Below are 8,007 nucleotides of genomic sequence, written 5' to 3'. Positions count from 1 at the left end.
CTTCCGCCCACCAAGTGTGATAGTTACAGAGTAAACCCAGTACCACTGGATTGTGTTCATAGGCCACAACTCAGAATTACTGTATCACTTTATGCCCATGATCAATGACATTCTAATGTTGAGTTTTCCTGTAGCGCCATACTTGGATGGATAGTACAGAGAGTCCTCCCACAGTCATGAGATTAATGTTTGTTTCTTTATGTTTCAGAGGAAACAGCACTGTCAATGTAGGGAAAAATATAAATCGCAATACCACAATAGATAAGGCCTCATGGATTATTATTGGCAGTGTGGAGAACTGCTTTACACCCAGTTGCATTCTCACTGGAATGGCCTCTGTTCCTTGGTAACGTTGCACACACCAGTTTAGGTCATTCTGGGAATATATATTTCGAGACTCCATGATCACCCCATGAGCCCTCCAATGACTTTGTTACATCAACTCCGGAGCAGAAGAGTTGCAGAATATTATGGTACTACCACTAGGGACGATGTTGCCCACGAACATAGGTTGTTCAGTGATGCTCAATTGTTCTTTGGAAGTGTTTTACCATTTGTTCAGGCAAAAGCAACTGCTCGATAGCTACAAATAACTTGCTGGGAACTGCTGGAGGTGCATAAATGCCACTAAAAATTGATTTAATGCCATAAAAGAAGAGCTGCGTTCCATGAGAATGATGATCATGCAGCACCGTTATGCACTTGATCTTATGAAGGCCATGAAGGGAGGAGTGTGCGCCAAGATAGGTATTGCTTGTTGTACTTACATCCCAGCAAACGATGCAGACAGTGGAACATTGTCGGAAACTGTACAAACTTTGCACTATCTACAAAAGAAAATGGTGGTTGAAGGAGGTGCCCCAGATGAATGGTTCAAAGGATGGTTTAATTGGCTACCATCCTGGATGTTGGGACTGTTTAAGGCTCTATTGCAATTTCTCTTGCTATTGTTTTTGATATGTTGTGGATTTCAATTAGTTATAGCTTGTTGTAAGAAGATGAGTTCAAAGGTGGGAGGGATGTTTACAATTAGGCCACTTACACAAGTAGTAGATGCTCAGGGCCGACATATCATTTGATACAGGTCCGTGATTAGAACAAGTAGTTGAGATATCAACTAGAGAGGGTAATGTTAAGGAAAAATTAAATACAAAGAAATCACGCTACCGCAGACATCAGTAGAGAGTGTTGCAGAACTATAAGTGGTTAAAGAATAGGCCTAAGTTTCACGGTGATATAAAATTGGTGAGAGTTTACCAGAAATTAGAATGCACTATCAGCAAGTTTCATTTAAATGTAAATACATGTTTAAACAAGCCTTGAAGTTTGTATGGTCATAGCACAGAAGCACGTACATCATCTACTGGTTAATGGAAAGGTGACCTGGAGAATATTGCTGAAAGGTAACTTCAGTTACGAGTACTCCGAGTTAGATAAGAAGCCTTGGGAACAGTACAATAACAAGCATACAAGCTCTCGGGGAAATTCATATTTCATCAAAGCTTGTTAGACTTACGATAAGCAAATGTAGAGGAAAAGTTATGAGTTTAAAATAAACAGTTGATGTGATGTTTATGTAAAAGTTTATGATTGACTAAAGTATTCTTTGACCTTTTATTGGCCTTTTTAGATAATTGCTTGGGTCATTACTTTTTGAACTATAGAAGCACCTGCCTGAGAGCAGCAAATCGAGTTCAGCTGGTTACCTCTGCAAGGGCAGCTGTTCTCCCGGCTGGGATGAGTTAATGTACTTTTGCCTTGCCAAGGGAAGCCTTTTCTTTTTTTTCCAATTTTCCTGCAACAATCTCTATTTCTCATCTACCTCCTACCTTTGTGACATTTTCATTAATGTTCTCTTTGTTCCTTCTTCACTCTCACGTCATTTACCTCTCTCTATGAGTCCCTTCACTTCATGTTTGCTTTCTGCACATTCCTGAATGAATCCGGTCCAGTCACCTTTTCCTATCCATTTCCTTTTCCTGTATCTCCCTACTCATTCTTTCTAACTCCCCTTCCAGTTTTGCTTTCCTTTATAGTTGCTTATATATATCAAGTCAGGGTAAGTAAGTTACACCCTCAGTCAGTCAGTCAAATTTGCTTTATTCGAGGTAAAAACTCATAAAAGCATGATACATTTAAAAACCATTTTGGTCCATAAAATTCATTTTACAAAAAAAAAGAAGTAATTACACAAACGTTTTAAAAGAATAAAGCGTCATTGCTTCACAATTAATAAAATCAGTAATAAAAAAAATACAAAGTTATAATGTATAAGACCAGTATATACACAAAGTAGGTGGTCACAACCTTCCTCTTGGCTAGGGGGGAAGATACCTAACTTAATCTAAACAGGCCTACAACTACAATAGGAATTTCTTTCTGATAGACCATGCCCAGCCCAAGAATTTTGCAACCGCCACAGAAATAACTGGCAAAGTGCTGGTGCAGATTATTCTTAAAGCCACCTTGCTCTCTCTCGTGCCAAGCTGTTTACACATCGCCCTTAGCCAAACACGTCGGGGAATTGAATAGGCCCCACAAACAAAAAGAAGATGTGCAATAGACTCAATATCAGTATTACAAGCTGGGCAGACATTGGAATTAGCTTCTGCCCATCTTCCTGTCAACGATCTAATTGGGAGCGACCCAGCTCTGAGCTGGAAATAAAGTTTCCTGTCCTCAGGCTTAGTTATTATGTCCCAGTAGGGCTCCAGGGAAGGAGAAACTTTTATTTCATGGAGGAGGGGTCTGCATCATTCCAATTCCGGCGGGCTACCATTTCCCAGTACTTTACTTTTAGGATATCTTTGGACGGGAACTGGGCTTGCACTGGGTTCTCCCACAGCCCATTCATATCCATTTTCTCCAGTGTTCTGCACAATTCCTTTAGCCAGCCTATCGTATGAAATTTATCAGTTTTAAATACATCCAGGAAACCCCGAGCATAATGAACTAGTTCAGGATTGGCCCAAACACGACGCCAATATAAAATGGGTCGTAATCTAGCCATATCTGATATAGCTTTCCTGCCCAGTTCATAACGCAATGGCTTCATGGGTGTGCTTTTAGGGAGGCAAGTCAGATTGCGGAGAAATGTATTTTCAGCAAGTGTTAGCGAGGCTAAAATATCATAGCCCCAAACGCTCAGCGCCATAGAGAGCCGAGCTGAGTGCTTTGGCCTCATACACTTGAAGTGCTGGCAGGATCGGTTTAGTCAAGGATTTTTTGTGCTCAGCACTTATAGCACCTGCATTTTGATGGAGTTTGAGGGCCGCCATTTCTGTGTGTTTACCCCACTTTACGCCCTTTGCTATGTGGATACACAGGTATACAAAGTCAGAGACCATTTCCACCTTTTGGCCATCCATATAAAAATTCCCTTTGAAGCTGGGATGTGGGTTAAATACCATAAGCTTGGTTTTGGTTACATTGATTTCTAGCCCTCGAGCAACACAAAAACCTTCAAAAATCCTTAGGGCGCGCTGTAGTCCACTTGGGGTTTTGGACATAATGAGCGTGTCGTCTGCGAATAATAGAATTGGCGTTTTTGCTCCATCCAGAGAGGGAGCATCTACAGCTTCAGACAACATACGCTCCACTACACCATTTATATACAATGAAAAGAGCGTGGGGGCCATGGCACAGCCTTGGCGTACCCCCCGCTCAACCGGAAACTCGGCAGTGACTTGCCCATGCCTCCCCCACTGAATTTTTTCATAGTTTGACTCATGCAGTCTAATTGCTAATGACAGGATTTCCAGCGGCATACCCATCTCGGCCAACACTTTCCACAGCCTAGACCGAGGAACTAAGTCGAAGGCCGCTCGGAGGTCGATAAAAGCAGCATAGAGGCTACCCTTCCCTAGCTGCACTGTCTTCCAGTGGAGTAGCGTGAACCTGAATATTTGAACTATGGTGCTGGTAAGCTTACGAAAGCCTGCTTGGTAAGAAGACAAAACATTGTTTTCTTCTACCCAGACCATTATTTTAGCTAGGGTCATTTTGCCTATCACTTTTTGTACCCTATCGATTAGGCTGATGGGCCTGTAATTCCCAGGGAGTGTTTTGTCTCCCTTCTCATACACAGGGATTATTACAGCCCCCTGCCAAGATTTTGGTACTGGTGCCCCTAGCGCCACCGCATTAGCCAGCTCCAATATATACCTGCCCCATCGCCTTTTCTCGTAGAGAAAAACATCAGCTGGGTCCCCATCAGGTCCGAGGGCCTTCCCCCTTGAAACTGAGTCCAGAGCTACTGTTCCATCTGTGTTATTAAAAGGAGGGACTAAGAATATAGCAGTGTCTACAATTTCCCTAATCTTATCCTCAGGGCGGCATAAGTATTGGGGCCCAAAGTATTCTATCCAACTGTTTTGCGAAACATGGTTGGTCGTGGTTCAGGGAGACCTCCTTTCCCCCATTTAATAATACTCCAAAATAATCTGGAGTCCTTGGCAATGCTGGCAGCCTAAGATTTTGCCAGCGCTGATCGTCCTATAGCTTCTTGGCCATGTGTATACTGGCCTTATACTTCTGTCTTGCTTCCCTGATCACAATTGGATCTCTATTTTTAATTGCTGTTCCCAAAAAAGATCTTGCCGTCCTACAAGCCTCGTTGTACCATCCTGTTGTTTTTGGGCGGTTATTCTTGCCTGAGGAATAGGGGACTACCTTATAAAAATGTCCCTTTATAGATTCAAAAAAATCGCAGTGCAGATCAGTAATTTTTTCCAGGTCATTTCTTCTCTCAGTTCCCATCCTCATCATGGTTTCCATAGCAGTGGTGGTTTTATCCAGGTCTTCACTAATGCTCTCTAGCACTTCGCTCTTCGTCACAATTTGGGACCACTTAACCCGCCTCATGTCATTCGTTGGGACAAGCTCTACTAGAGCCTCTTCAACAAGTCCTTGTCCCGCCAGATCCACCCCCCATAGTAGGTGAGTAATACACAGGGGGTTATGGTCGCTCTCCTGTCTACTAACCACCTTCATGTCGCTCATCAGGTGCCAAATTGCCAGGCTGCAGATAGCATAGTGAATCCTGCTTTGCGAGCGGCCATTGTCGAAAGTGTTGCTACCCTGGCCCTCGCTTGCTGTTCTTCCATTCAGTGCTCTTAGACCCCTTTCGCTACATATAGTGTTCATCTGGATTATGCTTGATGTCCATCTGCCTACCGGTTTTAAGTCCAGTTTGGTGATCCCCCACTCGGAATCCACATCATCCCCAGAATACCAATCGCCTACTGAGAGATCCCCTGCAATTAGTATGTTGTTCTCACTTGGTTGAGTACCAATCATATGATCTAGGGCTGCCAGAACCTGGGATTTCCCACCACCTGACCCTCTTGCATATAGATTGTAGATATCTAGAGCATCCCCCTGGGCCATGTTTAGCCTAATCAACTGGATATCATCATTGCTAGTAGGGATCTCTATTACTCCTGCAAAGAGTGCCTGTCGGGCCCAGATGGTTAAACCCCCTTTCGGCCGGCACATGGGGCCCTTTAGCGCTGTCACAAAAAAACCAAAAGGAGCAAGGGCTCAGAATAACCTGTGCTCACCCCTTTGGTAGCTTGGCAAGAGCAGTCAGGTTTATCCCCAGAGGCAATAAGTAAAGCATTTGTGCACACACACAGTAACACACTGAAAACACCACAAAAATTCTCAACACCAGTTTAGAAAAATAGCCAATATTTATCTGAATAAAACAAGAACAAAATGACAAAACTCCAACATACTCAACTCAAGATACACATTTTTAAATATTATATGCAGTTATAGTGCTTGGAAACACAATAGCTTTGGCTGGGGCTATAACGACGTGCTTGACGAAGTCAAATATTAAAGTTCAGGACTGACCGCGATGAAGGGCAGGCTGGCTATGGAGTCGTATTCACCCTGGTTACAGTACCTTGGAAACAATGACAAAATGCTGTGAGGTGCCGGGGAGGTGAGGTGTTGCTGAAGCAGTGTGGCATTGGTTCCTGGTGGCGGTGCAGAGTCATTGAGCTGTTGATGCCCGGGACGTTGCAAGGCACAGTGAAAATGATGTGGGGATGGCGGTGAGGTGGCGGTTCTGCTGCCATTGCGGGGTCAATGAGGTGTTGAGAGTCGATGTCACACCACGGGCCACAGGAGCTGCGGCAGAGTTGAGTGTCACAGACTTTGGTGATGCTGTGCTTGGGACTCACGTTGTGGCAGAGCTTTGTAGGCACTGCAAACAGGCAGTGGAAAGATGTTGATGAGCGGTGCAGACTCCGAAGTCACACTCAAAGTTAATGTACTGGCTTCTTCTTGTTTATTACAGCACAACTCAGTTCCAATAGCCCATGACCTGGATTTGGCACCACTTGGCAGTGTAGGCACACAGCAGAAAAGCCCAGGTGCTGCAGTTGAAGTCTTTGATGGCTCTGAGTCTTCAAACAGGAAGCTCAAAGCAAGCCGTTGGAGAACCTTAGAAAGCAGGAGATAGAAAGCACCGTCCATTCCTATCATTCTCAAGACAAAAGCAACAAGCAGCAGGCCAGTCCAGCAAAGCAAACAGCAGGGGGGCAATCCCTCCTGACAGCAACACAGCTCTTCTTCCTGGTAGAATATCATCAATCCAGAAGTGTTCTGAGTATATGGTGTCAGAGGTTCAGTACTTATATCCAATTCAGCATTTGAAGTCGGCAAGCTTCAAAGAAAGGTCTTTATAGTGCACAAGACCCTGCCCTTCCTGGCCCTGGCCCCAGACACCCTGTGGGGGGTAGGAAGCTCTTTGTGTGGGGACAGGCACAGCCCTATTCAGATGCAATTGTCAACTCCTCCCACCACTCTAGCTCAGGAAGACCCATCAGCCTGGTAATGGGTCATTAAGATATGAAGGGCACACCTCAGCTCCCTTTGTGTGTGACTGTCTAGAGTGAATGCACAAGCGGCCATCAGTCACCCTGACCCAAACGTGTATTCAGAGGCAGGCAGAGGCACAGAATGGTTAAGCAAGAAAAATGCCAACTTTCTAAAAGTGGCATTTTCAATCAATCAATCAGTATTTGTTAAGTGCGACTACTCACCAGCGAGGGTCTCAAGACACAGTGTGGGTGCGGGGGGGGCAGCAGGTCCTATTGGGCACTGAGGTTCAGTCGAAGAGCCAGTTCATGAGATCCTTCCTTAATTGGGTCAGCGATGGAGATAGCCTGAGGTGGAGAAGCAGGATGTTCCAGGGTTTGGTGGTGAGGTAGGAAAAGGATCTTCCTCCGGTTTTGGTCTTGCGGATCCGAGGGACGGTGGCAAGGGCCAGTTTGGCAGTGCAGAGGTGACTGGTGGGTACGTGGAATGAGAGGCGGTGGTTCAGATATGCTGGTCCGGCTTGAACGTGACTCTTCTGTTAACTGGGAGACAGTGGAGTTTTTCCACGTGTTAGGAGATATGGATACGGCGCAAGATGTTGAGGACCAGTCTGGTTGCAACGTTTTGAACTTACTGTAGTTTCCTGAGGAGTTTCTGGGTGAAAAATCCATAGAATATGTTGCCATAGTTGAATCTGCTGCTGATGCCTTTCTGGCCTCAGTGGGGATCCATCTGAAGGTCTTTCGAAGCAAGCGAAGAGTGTGGAAGCATGATGAGGAGACATTGTTGATCTGGCAGTTTATTGTGAGGAAGGAGTCCAGTATGATGCCAATGTTTCATTCATGGTCCGTGGGTGTGGGGTGGTCATAACATGGCAGGTCACCAAGAGTTTTCACAAGCTGAGGTGTTCGGTCCCAGGATGAGGACTTCGGTCTTGTCTGAGGAGGAAGTGATGTGCTGTGATGGCATCTTTGAAGGCTGCATGGTCTAATGGGGTGTTGTTATTTCTCCATCTCCTCTCAAGCCATCTACAGGTGCGTCTGGACTCATGGAGGGTGGCAGTGAACCAACTGGCTTTTTTGGAGTGTTCTTGCCGGGTGCTTTCTTGAGGGGTGCCAGCATATCGGAAAAGTTGGAGATTAATCGGTGGAGGTTCATGCAATGGTATTGGTGTCA

At 45.0% G+C, this 8,007-nt stretch overlaps 1 pseudogene; it reads left to right on the top strand.

The window, feature by feature from the left end:
• The first annotated feature begins 412 nt into the window (after positions 1–412).
• Positions 413–1,079, top strand: LOC144820117 (endogenous retrovirus group PABLB member 1 Env polyprotein-like; annotated as a pseudogene).
• Positions 1,080–8,007: the final 6,928 nt, after the last annotated feature.

This window comes from Lissotriton helveticus, chromosome 2_1, assembly GCF_964261635.1.
Source record: "Lissotriton helveticus chromosome 2_1, aLisHel1.1, whole genome shotgun sequence".
Lineage (NCBI taxonomy): Eukaryota > Metazoa > Chordata > Amphibia > Caudata > Salamandridae > Lissotriton > Lissotriton helveticus.
The sequence above is the reverse complement of the archived record's forward strand: the minus strand, read 5'-3'. Positions and strand labels throughout refer to the sequence as shown.